The sequence below is a fragment of the Schistocerca serialis genome, chromosome 5 (genome assembly GCF_023864345.2).
Source record: "Schistocerca serialis cubense isolate TAMUIC-IGC-003099 chromosome 5, iqSchSeri2.2, whole genome shotgun sequence".
In the NCBI taxonomy this organism is placed as follows: domain Eukaryota; kingdom Metazoa; phylum Arthropoda; class Insecta; order Orthoptera; family Acrididae; genus Schistocerca; species Schistocerca serialis.
The window spans coordinates 552,605,070-552,623,547 of NC_064642.1; the positions used below are offsets into that span (position 1 = coordinate 552,605,070).

General features: G+C 42.8%; 1 protein-coding gene across 2 annotated transcripts in view; it reads right to left on the reverse strand.

Annotated features, from left to right (window-relative positions):
* LOC126482367 (protein GDAP2 homolog) overlaps window positions 1-18,478 on the reverse strand; it is a 991,597-nt gene that overhangs the window by 278,609 nt on the left and 694,510 nt on the right. For both annotated transcript variants that reach the window (XM_050106457.1, XM_050106456.1), the window contains one exon: window positions 12,204-12,295. The gene's annotated coding sequence lies outside the window, so the exon portion shown is untranslated. The remainder of the gene's footprint in view (window positions 1-12,203; window positions 12,296-18,478) is intronic.

The window sequence follows — 18,478 nt, forward strand, 5'->3', positions numbered from 1 at the left end:
GAAGTTCGGTGACGCCTAGGTCTCCCATCTCTGCTGCAAAGGGAGGCATTTTAAGCCTCTCGGCCTCTTCAGATGTTGGGAGATACGAGGCAGGTGTGATGCATAGACGTGGTACACACGTTTAATATTTGCTCTTAACGCACTTCATTTAACAATAAATATTAATTTTATGCCATTGAGACCACATTTTTAACAATCTGCGATTTTTACATCCCCTATAGTGTGGAAATTATTATTCCTAGAGAAGAAAAGAATAGGGCCTTTTTTGTAAGAAATTCAGTTTACTTGTTAGTTTAATTTTGTATCGTAAAAATTTTCACTACAAGTTGCGGTTTTCGAGTTATTCTGGCAAAACATAAAAAAGTGAGAAATTCTCTCCCTCCCCCCAAGCTCATACGCCACCGATCGCGATTTTTAGTATGTTGTTCATGGCACGCCCTCCTACCACTGTACAAAAACTTGCGACCACACGACTGTTTCCTCCCGTTCGACCTCTTCTGGTCTTCGTTGACAGGGCAATATAACGCTGGCGGAAACAAAGCTGTGAGGACGGGGCATGAGTCGTGCTTGGGTAGCTCAGATGGTAGAGCACTTGCCCGCGAAAGACAAAAGTCCCGAGTTCGAGTCTCGGTCCAGCGCATAGTTTTAGTCTACCTGAAAAGTTTCAAGATAACGTTGCTGAAGTAGTTTAGAGAGGCAGCTTTTGCAACAGATTCCAAGAGGATTCTACTGCCTCCAACACTCTTATAGCGTAAGGACCACCAGGAAAAAGTAAAGGGGTAAACGCAAGCATCGTCTGCGACCGACTTAATCAATACACACATCACTTAAGTAAATCCTGTATTATTCATTTTGTCTCGTTTCCCTTGTAATGCAGGGAAAGCGGGCTTGGGAATCAACCCAGGAAAGACAGAAGAGCTGAAACCAATTATAAGGACGAACACAAGTGCTCAGGAATTTACAGGTGGTAGAGATGAAGATAGCTGAGAACTCTGAACATTTGGGATCACACTTCAACTGGAGGAATGATAGAACTAAACTACGAATCGTCAATTCTTCGAGATCATATAACACAGTAGAACCAACCATTAAATCAAGGGTAATCTCAACAGGAGTTAAAAGTTCAGAAATATAATACAGTAATTGCCAGAGAGCTGTTATTAAAAAAAATATGGTGTGTGAGAGGAAGAATTTTGGGCCAAAGAATGAAGAAAGCCGGCAGAGGAGACTGCAAAACGAAGAAATATTCACTATGACGAATCAGCCCAATACTGCACTAGAAGCAAAGGTTATGCGGCTACAATAGGCTGGACATGTTACTAGGATGACACATTATTGGTAAAATAGTGTTGGTAGAATGGCCAGTGGGAAAGCGCACTCGGAGAAGACCAATTTACAAGATGGGAGGGTGCATTACCTAAGGACCTGCAAGAACTAGGGTTTACTGGAAACTGGATGGAAGCTGCACAGGATAGAATCTGGTGGAGGCGGTTTCATTACAAACTCTAAGCATGATATGCAAGGTCCCCTCATCGCCGTGTAAGTAAGGAAGGATTCGTTCGTCAGGCGTGAGAATCCTCAGACTTTTGTTGACACATTATTGGCAAAATAGTGTTGGTAGAATGGCCAGTGGGAAAGCGCACTCGGAGAAGACCAATTTACAAGATGGGAGGGTGCATTACCTAAGGACCTGCAAGAACTAGGGTTTACTGGAAACTGGATGGAAGCTGCACAGGATAGAATCTGGTGGAGGCGGTTTCATTACAAACTCTAAGCATGATATGCAAGGTCCCTCATCGCCGTGTAAGTAAGGAAGGATTCGTTCGTCAGGCGTGAGTATCCTCAGACTTTTGTTGCCCTCGTGACAACACGTTAGACCATGAACAAATGTATACAGGTAATCATCTTTCCCCGCTACATTTGCGATTCGAACAGGAAAGGTGATCACTGGCCTTGGTACAATATGTGCTCTGACAACCATTCGACAATGGCTTGCAAAGAACGTATGTGAATGTAGATGTAGAAACCTAATGCATAACACACGCAATAAAGAAAATGGGAAGAGAAACTAGAACGCTTCGAAATTAAATACAATGAGGGCAAAGAAAAGTCTATTCAAAAATTCATTTGCTTTTGCATCGCGATGGGCATCCGGTTGCAGGATCAAGTTAGTAACATAACTTTCTGTATCGATCACAAACTATTTCTTATTAAGACACGATCCGTTTCACTGCCTTACGTACCCTCATCAGATTTAAAAGGAGCCAATAAAAAAAAGGGGGGAAACCGGCCGCGGTGGCCAAGCGGTTCTAGGTGCTTCAGTCCGGAACCGCGCGACTGCTACGTTCGCAGGTTCGAATCCTGTCTCGGGCATGGCTGTTTGTGTTGTCCTTGGGATAGTTAGGTTTAAGTAGTTCTAAGTTCTAGGGGACTGATGATCTCGGATGTTAAGTCCCATAGTACTCAGAACCATTTGAACCAAAAAAAAGGGGGAGATGAGTGGGAAGACTAAGAATATGCATTGTAGTATGAAGCCTAACTGAGCACACAACCATACATCATATTGTATCACTTACACAAAATGTTTGGCTACGAGCAGTACGTCAGTGTGAACTGAGGTATGATAAGCAGCAGACTACAGGCTGTGCGGTCCTTTGCGACATGATGACAGCTGAGACAGACGCCGCTAGGTGTCTCGCAGGATCAAGCATCTACAAATCGGTACTACATAGGACACTGAAATGTAATCATTTAAATGCGTATTACTTCTTTGTAGAGATAGACATCAGTAAAAATTGTAAAACCATATCTGTGTGGGGGATTATCTTTTCCAGGCACAAAAAACGATAAGGCTGACTTGTCATTCTTGAGATACAAGGTGGTCCATTGATCGTGACCGGGCCAAATATCTCACGAAATAAGCGTCAAACGAAAAAACTACAAAGCACGAAACTTGTCTAACTTGAAGGGGGAAACCAGATGGTGCTATGGTTGGCCCGCTCGATGGCGCTGCCATAGGTCAAACACACATCAACTGCGTTTTTTTAAAATAGGAACTCCCATTTTTTATTATATATTCGTGATGTACGCAAAGAAAATTGAATTTTTTGGTTGGAACACTTTTTTCGCTTTTTGATAGATCACTTGGCTCACAACTTTGGACGAACAGTTGGTAACAGGTAGGTTTTGTAAATTAAAATACAAAACGTAGGTACGTTTGAACATTGTATTTCGGTTGTTCCAATGTGATGCATGTACCTTTGTGAACTTATCATTTCTGAGAATGCATGCTGTTATAGCGTGATTACCTGTAAATACCACATTAATGCAATAAATGCTCAAAATGATGTCCGTCAACCTCAAAGCATTTGGCAATATGTGTAACGACATTCCTCTCAACAGCGAGTAGATCGCCTTCCGTAATGTTCGCACATGCATTGACAATGCGCTGACGCATGTTGTCAGGCGTTGTCGGTGGATCACGATAACAAATATCCTTCAACTTTCCCCACAGAAAGAAATCCGGGGACGTCAGATCCGGTGAACGTGCGGGCCATGGTATGGTGCTTCGACGACCAATCCACCTATCATGGAATATGCTACCCAATACCGCTTCAACCACACGCGAGCTATGTGTCAGACATCCACAATGTTGGAAGTACATCGCCAGTCTGTCACGCAGTGAAACATCTTGTAGTAACATCGGTAGAACGTTACGTAGGAAATCAGTATACATTGCACCATTGAAATTGCCATCGATGAAATGGGGGCCACTTATCCTTCCTCCCATAATGCCGCACCATACATTGACCCGCCAAGGTCGCTGATGTTCCACTTGTCGCAGCCATCGCGGATTTTCCGTTGCCCAGTAGTGCATATTATGCCGGTTTACGTTACCGCTGTTGGTGAATGACGCTTCGTCGCTAAATAGAACGCGTGCAAAAAACTCTTATCGTCTCATAATTTCTCTCGTGCCCAGTGGCAGAACTGTACACGACGTTCAAAGTCATCGCCTGCAATTCCTGGTGCATAGAAATATGGTACGGGTGCAATCGATGTTGATGTAGCATTCTTAACACAGACGTTTTTGAGATTCCCGATTATCGCGCAATTTGTCTGCTACTGATGTGCGGAATAGCCGCGACAGCAGCTAAAACACCTACTTGGGCATCATCATTTGTTGCAGGTCGTGGTTGACGTTTCACACGTGGCTGAACACTTCCCCTTTCCTTAAATATGCGGCGAACGGTCCGGACACTTGGATGATGTGGTCCAGGATACCGAGCAGCATATACAGCACACGCCCGTTGGGCATTTTGATCACAATAGGAATCCATCAACACGCTATCGAACTTTTCCGCAATTGGTAAACGGTCCATTTTAACACGGGCAATGTATCACGAAGCAAATACGGTCCGCACTGGCGGAATGTTACGTGATACCACGTACCCATACGTTTGTGCCTGTTACAGCGCCGGCCGGAGTAGCCGTGCGATTCTAGGCGCTACAGTCTGGAGCCGAAGGACTGCTACGGTCGCAGGTTCGAATCCTGCCTCGGGCATGGATGTGTGTGATGTCCTTAGGTTAGTTAGATTTAATTAGTTCTAAGTTCTAGGCGACTGATGACCTCAGAAGTTAAGTCGCATAGTGCTCAGAGCCATTTGACTATTACAGCGCCATCTATCACAAAGCGAAAAAAGTAGTACAACTAAAACATTCATATTGCTTTGCGTACTACACGAATATGTAATAAAAATAGGGGTTCCTATTTTAAAAAACGTAATTGATATCCGTTTGACCTATGGCAGTGCCGTCTAGCGGGCCAACCACAGCGCCATCTGGTTTTCCGCTTCAGCGCTAGACGAGTTTCGTTCTATGTAGTTTTTTCGTTTGATGCTTATTTCGTGAGATATTTGGCCCGGTCACTGTTAATGGGCCACCCTGTATACAGGGTGGTCAAGATAAAACAAGATAAAATAGTTCATACAACTTAAGATAGGTAACCTAACTTACATCATCCACCTCAGCTAAAGATGATATAAGTTGGGTTGCCTATTTTAAGGCAACACCCCTTGATTCTCTCATTTCTGCCGACTATATTTTATTCAGTTGGTTTTGAGTTGCCACTCAGGATTCGCTGGCATAAATCATTGTGGGTAAAGACATTACTTTATGAAATTTAATTTTCGTTTCGTTTCTAAATTTTAAAAATAAAGTTCTTTGAATGATTACACCTCACCTTGGATATTGCTAACTTTCTGCTCAATATCCTTACAATTTTAAAACGTTAATTCACCGATAATATATATTTAAAATTCGATCCTTATTTTAAAAAGGCGTTTGTAGCAAAATCTTTTATCTGATTGGATCCTTCGCTCTAAAAGTCATACTTTTCGTTTTATTAAAATATTTACATAGATTATTTGAAAGATACATGGATTCTGTAATTGTGTCGCATTTATTTGAATCGTTATTTGATCGTCTGCAAAGAGAAGTGTGTCTGAATAGACAGTTTGATAATATAATTCCTGGGACTACTTACAATATCCATTTTTTAAATGTCGTCAATATATGTATATTAAAAAGACTGGATGATAATCTATGCTCTTGTCTAAGTTCTGTATTTCCTAGAATCCATTCACTTCTTTTAATTCCTGTGTCTGACAAAATTTCTGTTTCTATACAGCAGGCTCGTCCAAACTGTGCCCCTGGGGCGCTAGCGCCCGCCATCGCCCGCGGCCAGCACCCCGGACGAATTCGTTATGTTGGTGCAGTGGCCGAGCCGTGCCGCTTAGCTGGCCCTGCGGACCGCCCGAACGCCAGACGATAGATATTTTTGTTCGCCCGTTTTCCTTTCGGGCAGAGGACGTGTCACAAGTGCTTCAACTACAGCTGATTGACCTACAGTGCCATATCCGCCTGAAGGACCGCTTTCTTATATGTAAAACTTTGGATGACTTTAACAGCTGTCTTCCACGAGAGAAATGTCCTCTTTTGCACAAGCACGCGGCCAAAGTACTCTCAATGTTTGGTTCCACGTATATTTGTGAGCGCTTTTTCTCTTTTTTAAAGCTTGCTAAAACTAAGAACCGTTCATTCCTTGGCGATAAAAATTTGACCAATTCTCTGAGGTTAGCAGTCTCACGGAATATTGTACCAAGCCTAGACAAAATCGTTTCCTCTAAAAAGAAAAACGTGTAAAATGTTAATTGGCTTCTGTAACAATGTGGACTGTAAGAATCAAAGAGCTTTATAGCCTTAATTCTATTTTAATAAGTTTTCAAACTTGGTCAGTTAAAATTATTACGTACAATACAGCAAACTAAGGATCCGATTTCTAAACTGTGAAATGGGATACAAAAAATTGTAGCACGAAGTGTAACAAAAAATACGTAAGTATAACAAAAAATACTTACTTGTAACTACTAACAGTAAGAATGAGACTTTATATCCCTTACATAAAATTAATTCTAAAATAGAGTATTTTGTTTACATTAAATCTGACCGCGGGACAGTCCAGCGCAGAGCAGTGCTGTGCGGCCTCATTCGCTCTGCAGCTCTCTCTCTCTCTCTCTCTCTCTCTCTCTCTCTCTCTCTCTCTCTCTCTCTCCCCCTATGGCGACACTAGCGACACACGGTCGCGGACGGGGCGCTAAACTACACTGTCTTGCGCCCGCCGGGCGCAATTCTTGGATGAGCTTGCTATACAGACTCTTTATTACAAAAATTAGGTGTGTTGTATAGCCCCCAATTTCTAGTATTTGCCATAATTTTATTCGATTTAATCTGTCGTATACCTTAAAAAACCTATAAAAGTGAGGTGTGTTTCCAGATTCCTTTCTCCTCTTATTGTTAGTCTTGCTCTTTGCTCCTCTCTTAGCAAACGATCTGCAATAGTTTTTGATGTATTATTTTAGCACATTATTATTTGTTTACAATTTGTTATTATTTATTTAGAATTTTGTATATTATTGTAGTGTATTATTTTATTATAGAAATATCAATCATTCGCTATTCACCCTATCACAATCATCCCAGAAAGTATTTTTTATTTAATAACAGCGGGAAAATTCTCTTTTTGGAGCACAAAAAAGACTAATATGCCCCTGTTTAAAAGCTTTTGACTGAAAAGTGGGGTACCAGCTGCCTTGTTCTGCCTTACTCAGTACCTTTAAAAAATTTCCTAAAAATTTTGGCATGCGAACATACTCCAGCTCTTTTTAAGAAATGCAACCTACCTGTCACTCCCAGAAGTTTCCATAACTGTAACCAGTCCATCGCCGAAGGACTGCTACGGTCGCAGGTTCGAATCCTGCCTCGGGCATGGATGTGTGTGATGTCCTTAGGTTAGTTAGATTTAATTAGTTCTAAGTTCTAGGCGACTGATGACCTCAGAAGTTAAGTCGCATAGTGCTCAGAGCCATTTGACTATTACAGCGCCATCTATCACAAAGCGAAAAAAGTAGTACAACTAAAACATTCATATTGCTTTGCGTACTACACGAATATGTAATAAAAATAGGGGTTCCTATTTTAAAAAACGTAATTGATATCCGTTTGACCTATGGCAGTGCCGTCTAGCGGGCCAACCACAGCGCCATCTGGTTTTCCGCTTCAGCGCTAGACGAGTTTCGTTCTATGTAGTTTTTTCGTTTGATGCTTATTTCGTGAGATATTTGGCCCGGTCACTGTTAATGGGCCACCCTGTATACAGGGTGGTCAAGATAAAACAAGATAAAATAGTTCATACAACTTAAGATAGGTAACCTAACTTACATCATCCACCTCAGCTAAAGATGATATAAGTTGGGTTGCCTATTTTAAGGCAACACCCCTTGATTCTCTCATTTCTGCCGACTATATTTTATTCAGTTGGTTTTGAGTTGCCACTCAGGATTCGCTGGCATAAATCATTGTGGGTAAAGACATTACTTTATGAAATTTAATTTTCGTTTCGTTTCTAAATTTTAAAAATAAAGTTCTTTGAATGATTACACCTCACCTTGGATATTGCTAACTTTCTGCTCAATATCCTTACAATTTTAAAACGTTAATTCACCGATAATATATATTTAAAATTCGATCCTTATTTTAAAAAGGCGTTTGTAGCAAAATCTTTTATCTGATTGGATCCTTCGCTCTAAAAGTCATACTTTTCGTTTTATTAAAATATTTACATAGATTATTTGAAAGATACATGGATTCTGTAATTGTGTCGCATTTATTTGAATCGTTATTTGATCGTCTGCAAAGAGAAGTGTGTCTGAATAGACAGTTTGATAATATAATTCCTGGGACTACTTACAATATCCATTTTTTAAATGTCGTCAATATATGTATATTAAAAAGACTGGATGATAATCTATGCTCTTGTCTAAGTTCTGTATTTCCTAGAATCCATTCACTTCTTTTAATTCCTGTGTCTGACAAAATTTCTGTTTCTATACAGCAGGCTCGTCCAAACTGTGCCCCTGGGGCGCTAGCGCCCGCCATCGCCCGCGGCCAGCACCCCGGACGAATTCGTTATGTTGGTGCAGTGGCCGAGCCGTGCCGCTTAGCTGGCCCTGCGGACCGCCCGAACGCCAGACGATAGATATTTTTGTTCGCCCGTTTTCCTTTCGGGCAGAGGACGTGTCACAAGTGCTTCAACTACAGCTGATTGACCTACAGTGCCATATCCGCCTGAAGGACCGCTTTCTTATATGTAAAACTTTGGATGACTTTAACAGCTGTCTTCCACGAGAGAAATGTCCTCTTTTGCACAAGCACGCGGCCAAAGTACTCTCAATGTTTGGTTCCACGTATATTTGTGAGCGCTTTTTCTCTTTTTTAAAGCTTGCTAAAACTAAGAACCGTTCATTCCTTGGCGATAAAAATTTGACCAATTCTCTGAGGTTAGCAGTCTCACGGAATATTGTACCAAGCCTAGACAAAATCGTTTCCTCTAAAAAGAAAAACGTGTAAAATGTTAATTGGCTTCTGTAACAATGTGGACTGTAAGAATCAAAGAGCTTTATAGCCTTAATTCTATTTTAATAAGTTTTCAAACTTGGTCAGTTAAAATTATTACGTACAATACAGCAAACTAAGGATCCGATTTCTAAACTGTGAAATGGGATACAAAAAATTGTAGCACGAAGTGTAACAAAAAATACGTAAGTATAACAAAAAATACTTACTTGTAACTACTAACAGTAAGAATGAGACTTTATATCCCTTACATAAAATTAATTCTAAAATAGAGTATTTTGTTTACATTAAATCTGACCGCGGGACAGTCCAGCGCAGAGCAGTGCTGTGCGGCCTCATTCGCTCTGCAGCTCTCTCTCTCTCTCTCTCTCTCTCTCTCTCTCTCTCTCTCTCTCTCTCTCCCCCTATGGCGACACTAGCGACACACGGTCGCGGACGGGGCGCTAAACTACACTGTCTTGCGCCCGCCGGGCGCAATTCTTGGATGAGCTTGCTATACAGACTCTTTATTACAAAAATTAGGTGTGTTGTATAGCCCCCAATTTCTAGTATTTGCCATAATTTTATTCGATTTAATCTGTCGTATACCTTAAAAAACCTATAAAAGTGAGGTGTGTTTCCAGATTCCTTTCTCCTCTTATTGTTAGTCTTGCTCTTTGCTCCTCTCTTAGCAAACGATCTGCAATAGTTTTTGATGTATTATTTTAGCACATTATTATTTGTTTACAATTTGTTATTATTTATTTAGAATTTTGTATATTATTGTAGTGTATTATTTTATTATAGAAATATCAATCATTCGCTATTCACCCTATCACAATCATCCCAGAAAGTATTTTTTATTTAATAACAGCGGGAAAATTCTCTTTTTGGAGCACAAAAAAGACTAATATGCCCCTGTTTAAAAGCTTTTGACTGAAAAGTGGGGTACCAGCTGCCTTGTTCTGCCTTACTCAGTACCTTTAAAAAATTTCCTAAAAATTTTGGCATGCGAACATACTCCAGCTCTTTTTAAGAAATGCAACCTACCTGTCACTCCCAGAAGTTTCCATAACTGTAACCAGTCCATCGCCGAAAGTTGTTCATACTCACCCACACCCACTTGTCCATTCTAACCTACTCATTCAGCCGAACTCATTTTCATTATCTCTTTGTGCCTTGATGTCATTATCTCCCGTCTCACAGCCACAGTCTCCTCCGATGTGTGCCGGCCTCGGTGGTCTAGCGGTTCTAGGCGCTCAGTCCGGATCCGCGCGACTGCTACGGTCGCAGGTTCGAATCCTGCCTCGGGCATGGATGTGTGTGATGTCCTTAGGTTAGTTAGGTTTAAGTAGTTCTAAGTTCTAGGGGACTGATGACCACAGATGTTAAGTCCCATAGTGCTCAGAGCTATTTGACCATTTCCTCCGATGTGTCTCACTATTACTGTTCTCTCTCTCTCTCTCTCTCTCTCTCTCTCTTACTGCTACTATTTCAGTCGTTCCTTCCCACTGCTGCTGTCTTTTCTTAATGTCATTCTCTCCCTAGTCGTAGACTCTTTCTTTCATTGCCGCTGGCCCTCACCCACTTCCACTTTCTTCTTTTCTTTGTTCCTCTTCGCGGGCACTATCTCCTTCACTACTTTCCTAGTACTGTTCTGTCACTGTCAACTACGTTCGGCTGCCATTGTGTCCGTCTCTTCCTCTCACATTGCCATTGTCTTCTTGCTCTTCCTATAACACAACCACAGTCTACTGTCTTCCAATATTTATTACTTTTATGTCTCTTTGTCACTGACACAGTCTCCTCTTCTTTCAGCAAATGAGATTGCGAATAAGTTGGCTTGCTGAAACGTTTGGGAATATTTTGGAAGGTGCAGAGGAAGGTAGAATGAGACAGCTGGTATCCCACTTTCCAATTTGAGTCTTTTAAACAGGAGCATATTCCTGTTTTTTGAACTCCAATCGGAGCATTTTTCCGCTGATTCCCTGTTTTCTCCTGCCACAGCGCGGCATGTCACTCACATGAAAATAGCCTTATGGGTTCGTAAAATTTTGATAGTTTATATGAAATAAAAATAAAGCAAAACTAATTTTACTTCTCGGATAGGATTTTATGTGCACAAAATTTTATCAGTAATAACATGGGGTTCACAGAGACCTTCTGATAATAACGGAGACACTTTACTGCTTATTTCTCCGTGTTACATCACTTTATAAGCTACGTTTTCGTCTCTCACTCTCTATTTTGGATGCACACTTAGGATAACTTTGAACCTCTGCATCTCGGAAACGGAGAAAGACACCAAGAAAATTTTCTAGGTCGTTTGCGACTGAGATCTAAGGAACATATCGTAAAAAATTCTGACACTTGCTGTTCATGGCTGTGTTGGAATCTGTAGCTCTGTATTGGCACGAAAAAAATGGTAAAAATACCATTTTTATGGTTTTATAAGGAACCGCCCACGACCTAATGGTACCTCCATATACCCCATAAAGGTCCACCGAGGACCATATCTAATGCAAAAAGAACCAACCGATTTGCTCCATTTGCCTAGGCGGGAGGAAGTGTGTAGTATTCTGTTGGGCATACAAATGCTTCGTCGCCCAAGGACTATCCAAAACATTTGACTCTACCTTCCTATCGCCACATCAATATAAGTCTAGGTATAAACACCGGAAGAATCCCGTTTTTATGCGCGGCGTCATGGAACGTGTCAGGTAGCCCGTGCTGGCGCTTGCATACCAATTATCATATTATGCATTTTAGCACTATAAATTATTTTACTTTAATCTGAGCTATTCTATAAAAATCAATGAGTGAAGTGTGGGAACATGGCAGCTGCCAGCCGGTCTCCCACCAGTTCCACCCACATCGGGGAACAGGGTTGTATGTAACTTTTAAAGAAAAATAAATCACCATTATTGGTATATAAAATACTGTTACCATTACGCAACGCGCAGCCAAATTGCAGTACAACCGAAAACAAAAAGAAGCCACAGAGGAATCCAAGCAGCATTTTTAGATCTGATGGTGGTTGAAAAGGCATCGAAACCGGTCATATGTAATAAAAACACATTGTGATCGAAAAAGAAAATTTTTGCACTGACATCGCTTCATATTAATACCACACTTTCTCACAGGAACAAATGACAATGGGGTTAGACGTATTAGCTGTGGGGCTGGCAAAGCAAGCAGGATGGCGTCAGAGAGGAACAGAGAAGATGGTCGCAGACGAGCTGCTGGTTGTTTACCTGCGCAGGTGTAGCAGGCGGGAGGTCAGGCGGGCACCAGGGAACTCCAGAGCATGTCCCGCGGGCACTCCTGTGACGCACCGTCCCGCTACCTGTAACACGAGGCAGCCGCGTTAGCACGCCGCTTCTAAGCTCGCCCTCACTCAGGGCCCATCTGCGTTTAGCACCTCCACTGCAGGGTAGCCCAACAAAAGGCGCCGGGCTCTTGTCTTACTTCTGCTGTCTTCTCCTAAGTGGACGAGGGTAAGGAGAAAGTTTCACAACCTGGAATACCGTCGTATTTAGACCAAAAATACATTCGCAGAATACAGGATATAATACATTCCTTAAAAGAAAGGAATCAATTTCAATAAAATAAAATAAAAAATCAGATTTTTCACTGTTAACACGGAAGTTCAAAATTAAAAAATGTATTTCAGAGACACAAGTAACTATTAAGACAAGGAATGATCTACTATCTACTAAATTTAATTCTTCAGAATTTCCCGGTGACCTGCTGACATCTTTAAGGCGTCCGGATTTCTGCTGGATACCAGTGTCGTATTTGCACAGTATTTCAATAACGTAACTCGTTATCTTACTTGAAACTGCTTCTCGAATGTTTAAGGTCCAGTATTTATATCTGTGGCCATCCCCCCCCAAGGTCGGTTCCAGGCTTTCCCTCTCCAGTTCGCATCCAGTGGGGTGCAGACCGTAGAGGGGATGCCTGCAACCGAACACGGAGGGGGAAGGCCGTAGGTATAAATATTGGACCCGTTCCAATGCGTAGTATACACAGACGCACGGATAACATCACAGCCCAGCATCCTGTGATCCACTTACTAGATAACTAACATGTTGACGGAGGTGACAGTAGAACTTTTGGTCTGCTCACCACGTTGGTGCGGGCGTGGAGGGGCCCCATCTCTTTAAAAAAAAAAAAACGTCTACAGGCTGGTCAAGCTCCGAGCGCGGTATGGCAGACATATACTAAACAAAAGACCTGACATGGAAGACCTCATCTCCACCCACCACAGAATCCGTCGAAAACCGATATACAAATACATTACCCCTTCCAGTACAATATCCCTAAACACCGCAAAAACATTCCCAGACTTAGCCCCAATCCTGGAACCACTCACAGGCAACTCCACTACCCATCCCCACCTAGATGAGAGATATATGGTAAATAAGATCCTACGCATATCTTATACAAATATCACTCAAAAATTTAAACTGACCTGATGTATACCTTGTAAAAATATATCTCAAAATTCAAACTATTAAAGTGTAGGAAATGTACAATATTAATCAAGCAATAGTACTTTAAGAAATATCAAAGCACTAAGCAAATATTTAAATCATACTAGTATGTTACAGAAAATTGTATAATCAATATGAAACATGCACTGAATCGCATCAAATAAAGAAATGTATATTAAAAATAAAATGTGAAACCCTACGGCTGAAAAGGGCATATAGCAAGCCCTCGAACAGCCCGCCCTTCTCCCTCAGAGAAGCGAATGAAATGTACCAAAATAAATAAATAAAACACTCGAGAAACTCCCTAAGACCGGAGCAATTCGGCTTTAGGAATACCACTCAACAACACAACTCCTCTGCGTAGTGAAACATATAACACACGGCTACAACATGTACAAAGCCACAGGGGTCGTGTTCCTGGACATCGAAGAAGCTTTCGACCGTTGCTGGCACAACGGCCTTACACGCAAACTAAGCGATGCTGGTTCCCTGGCGGTCTCGTACGTCTCATACACTCATATCTCACAAACAGATGTTTCAACATCGACGTGCACGGCAAACAATCGACACAACGCGGTATCCAAGCTGAAGTACCCCAGGGAAACAACCTGGGGCCCATCTTCTTCAACCTCTACATTAATGGTGTGGCATTACATTATTTAGTAAGTTATTTGTAAAAAAGTATTGTATACCAGGAGTAAATCTAATGATTTTCTCTAACTAGAAGTCTGTAAATAAATGTGTCTGTGTATGTAAATATATGTGTATACGAATTAGCTTATTTTAAATTGATCTAAATTTGTAAATACTTTGAGATGTCCTTTATCCTTGTAAAAACAGATCTACGGATGAATAAGGCTGCTGCTGTTACTATTTCCTCTACTACTACTACTACTACTACTAACTTTCTAGCAACACAAACACGACGTTAGCCATCTACACGGATGACACAGCCATCCTTGCGCAAGATGGAAACCTTCGAACATAAATTCACGAATACAGACGGCACTCAGAACTGCCGAGGTTTGCTTGGAACGATGGCGTATTAAAGTAAACGTCGACAAGTGCGAAGCACTTCTGTTCACACGCAGATCGAAGCTACTGCGCAAACATCAACACTGTCGACAGGTAACACTACATGTACGCCCAATACGTTTCTGAGAGAAAGTCAGATCTCTCGGTGTCTGACAGAACCGGAAACTCGCATGGGGGGACCACATCGAATACATTGGCAACAGAGCGCACGCGAGGCTCAAACAACTCTACCCAATGCTTAACAGGGAAAGGACACTGAATAGGAGGGTGTCGAAGTCCATATACATGACACTGATTAGACCTCTGATGACGTACGCAGCTCCTACATGCCTGCGCCGCCTGTAGATCATACAGAACAAAGTACTACGCATCATTAGCAATGCTCCACACTACACCCTCACCGTGGATCTTCACAATGAATACCTTCTTGAAACCCTCAAGGAAGTAACTCGCCACTCGTCTATATAGGTACGCGAGACACTTGAACAATCCTCTCATCCTTACTCTGGGAAACTATGATCACAACCATAGGTGGGAGCATAAGCGGCCAGAGGCACTACTAGCTGGGGCATAACAACCTATGGCAAGCTAAAGTAAACCCACAAGCGACAACATCGGTAAGCCCCTGCAAATCAGCAACATTGACTGGATATCCCAACTGCTATTAAAGCCGACCAATAGGCTATAGCAGGGAAACCGATAAGCTCGCACACTGACGAACAAACAAACTGACGAACAAACAAACCGCCAACACTATCGCACACTGTGAATCTGATGTATGACCTGTCGGACACTAAACGATGATGAATGTAGCTGTTAAAGGTATGCTGACGCTGACCGCGAAGCCAACACCAGCAGCCAGCTGCAGCCGCCGAGTAACACCACCGTACAACGTCAAAGGTATCCGCCTGCATGATACCCACTACTAATAAAGCCTACCCTTGCATGACCTGCCACAGGCGGCAAGAAAACCATTACTGCTCTTACAACCCGACCCAATTATCGCAAACCTTTTTTTTTTTCCTCTTGGTACTTGCCTTGGCACCTTCCCCCCCCCCCCCCCCCCCCCCTCTGCCCTTAAACCGCTACACTTAGTTCATAGTTAAATTTTCGACCCAATGTATCTCCAGATGAGCGCGTATTAACGGTTAACGTTCACCAGACGTACGCAAACATCGCAGTACCCACATCGTGCGAGACCTCACTTTACTGAAAACTAATCCTTGTGCAGAGATGGCAGTAGACCTTTCTTGTTGGTCATCATGCCGGTGTGGGCGTGGAGGGGCTCTACCTGCCTAAAAAAAAAAAAAAAAAAATCGTGCAGCTCTCTCAGGTAGGAAACGAATTATGTTATCGAAATACTGTGCATAAACGATGCTCATATCCACCAGAATACCCGACACCTCAAAGACAGACTACCAAAAGCCGACATAATAAAGTGTATTCAAGTATTTAATCACTAGAATTCAAAAATGTAGGTACACAATTAGTAACTTCATAGGTATGGACGAAGAAAGGTTACCCTGTGTTCCAATCCGAAGAGGAAAAAAAATGCCAGCTTTGAGGAAAGAATTTATCAGAGAATTAAGCTCTCTGTAATTATTATCAGTCACCCTTTCCGAGGGGTATAATTATCAGTCCCCTTTCGGAGGGGTACAACGGTCACTTTGGAGCGATGTAGATGGTACAGAACTGGTACCAGGTTATCATATGAGCCTGCGCTGCTGATCTAAGTTATGGAAATGGTGTGTACGTGCCTGATGGTTACATGGAATCAGAGTGGTGAGATGAATCAACGTGGAGACATAACAGAATGGTAGGCATGATCTATTTTGTTCTGAAATGCTCATAACCACACGGAGAATCAAGTTGCCAATTTGTTGTTGTTTCAGTGCAGGAGGAGGAGGAGGAGATTAGTGTTTAACGTCCCGTCGACAACGAGGTCATTAGAGACGGAGCGCAAGCTCGGGTAAGGGAAGGATGGGGAAGGAAATCGGCCGTGCCCTTTCAAAGGAACCATCCCGGCGTTTGCCTGAAGCGATTTAGGGTTGGTTGGTTGGTTGGTTGGTTGGGGAAGGAGACCAGACAGCGTGGTCATCGGTCTCATCGGATTAGGGAAGGATGGGGAAGGAAGTCGGCCGTGCCCTTTCAGAGGAACCATCCCGGCATTTGCCTGGAATGATTTAGGGAAATCACGGAAAACCTAAATCAGGATGGCCGGAGACGGGACTGAACCGACGTCCTCCCGAATGCGAGTCCAGTGTGCTAACCACTGCGCCACCTCGCTCGGTTTCAGTGCAGACTGCCGAATAAAATACAATGGATGGTGTACCGTTCATAGCCATGTAATACGACTTAAGAATAGGGGTCAAACTGAACCTGGGCGACACGTACTGGATTGAGCGTCACGCCTTGTCATTGACAATCGTTAATCGCTGTCAAACTCGACAGCAATTGTTGCCGTCAGTGAATGCAGGTCCATCTCGACCAGTTCCCGAGCGAATGTTGCGAAGGGAACGGCATGCAGTAAACATTTGGAATCGGCTACGTCGCAAACCGCCACTGCGCATACATAAAGATACACGTCTTCAATAGCTCACAGTGTATGGAGGGTGTTGTAATGTTTTAGGGGAGTTCCTCGTACCGTGACTTGGGTCTACTCATTCTGGTCACCGTGAACTTCAACCTAAATGATTGAACAGTCCACAGGTGAGCTGCTGGTCTATAGTGCCCAACGGATCCGTTGGACACTATGAACTTGCAGTACACCCGTGACTGTTCGATCAACAAACACACCGGGAGAAACTGGAGAAGCACATGAACCGGGGTGTTTCTTTCAACATTCTGTGTGGTCAGCTGATGTTCTTTATACATTTTCATGATGAATGAGTAGTCTACATTTCCATCTTATAAGGCGACAACTGCAGTGTTCCTGGGGCTACACACATATATGTTCCTGATGTGACGAAGACTCAGGTACCCTGTCGAACCTCTACTGACCGGCTAAATCACCCGATTTTAATCCCATAGAAAATGTCAGAGTATTTGAAACAGCAGTTGAAACTTCGCAATCAACATGCCTGTAATTTGGTAGCCCTGTGGGATCTGCATTAATCGACCGTTCCGTTGGTTCTTGGTAAAATGTCCATAATCTACGGGATGTAATCAGCAAAGAGTGGCTTCAGATGGACATAGCGTAACTGAAAAAACTTATGGGAACTCTTCCTTGCTGAATCAACTGGGGGCGGTGTTATACTAATTGGACTGATGTCTGCTCGGAGTCACTTTTTCTGGTGCGGATATACAAGGGGCGATCACCGTGTTTCCGTATGACGGCGCTGCTGCGGCGTATATGCAACGTAGCGCAACTCCGATACGGGTATATAAGCACCTACATCTAGGAAGGGATTAGTGTGGCATTCGTGTATTTCCGACGTGCGTGCGGTAAATGCGGAACTGTGAACTATGGTGACACTATTACCACATGCGTCCAAACAGGACCAAGTTGCCGTTATTCTTTTCTTGGTTGGCAGAAGACAAACACTCGTAGACATCCATCGGAGAATGAAGAATGTGTACGGGGCATATTTTGTAAGTAGGCTGTTTAGGTTTTTATGTTGGTGACGCCACGTAGCACTCTGTATGGGATCAAATGGCTCTGAGCACTATGGGACTCAACTGCTCTGGTCATCAGTCCCCTAGAACTTAGATCTACTTAAACCTAACTAACCTAAGGACATCACACACATCCACGCCCGAGGCAGGATTCGAACCTGCGACCGTAGCAGTCACGCGGTTCCGGACTGCGCGCCTAGAACCGCGAGACCACAGCGGCCGGCGTAGCACTCTGTATGAAAACCGCTGACTGCGGTGTGTGCAGTCTGTGGCTGGTTGTACTCATTGTTGGAATATTCGCTAGTGTAGCGTTGGGCAGTTGGATGTGAACAGCCCGTAGCGTTGGGCAGTTGGAGGTGAGCTGCCAGCAGTGGTGAATGAGA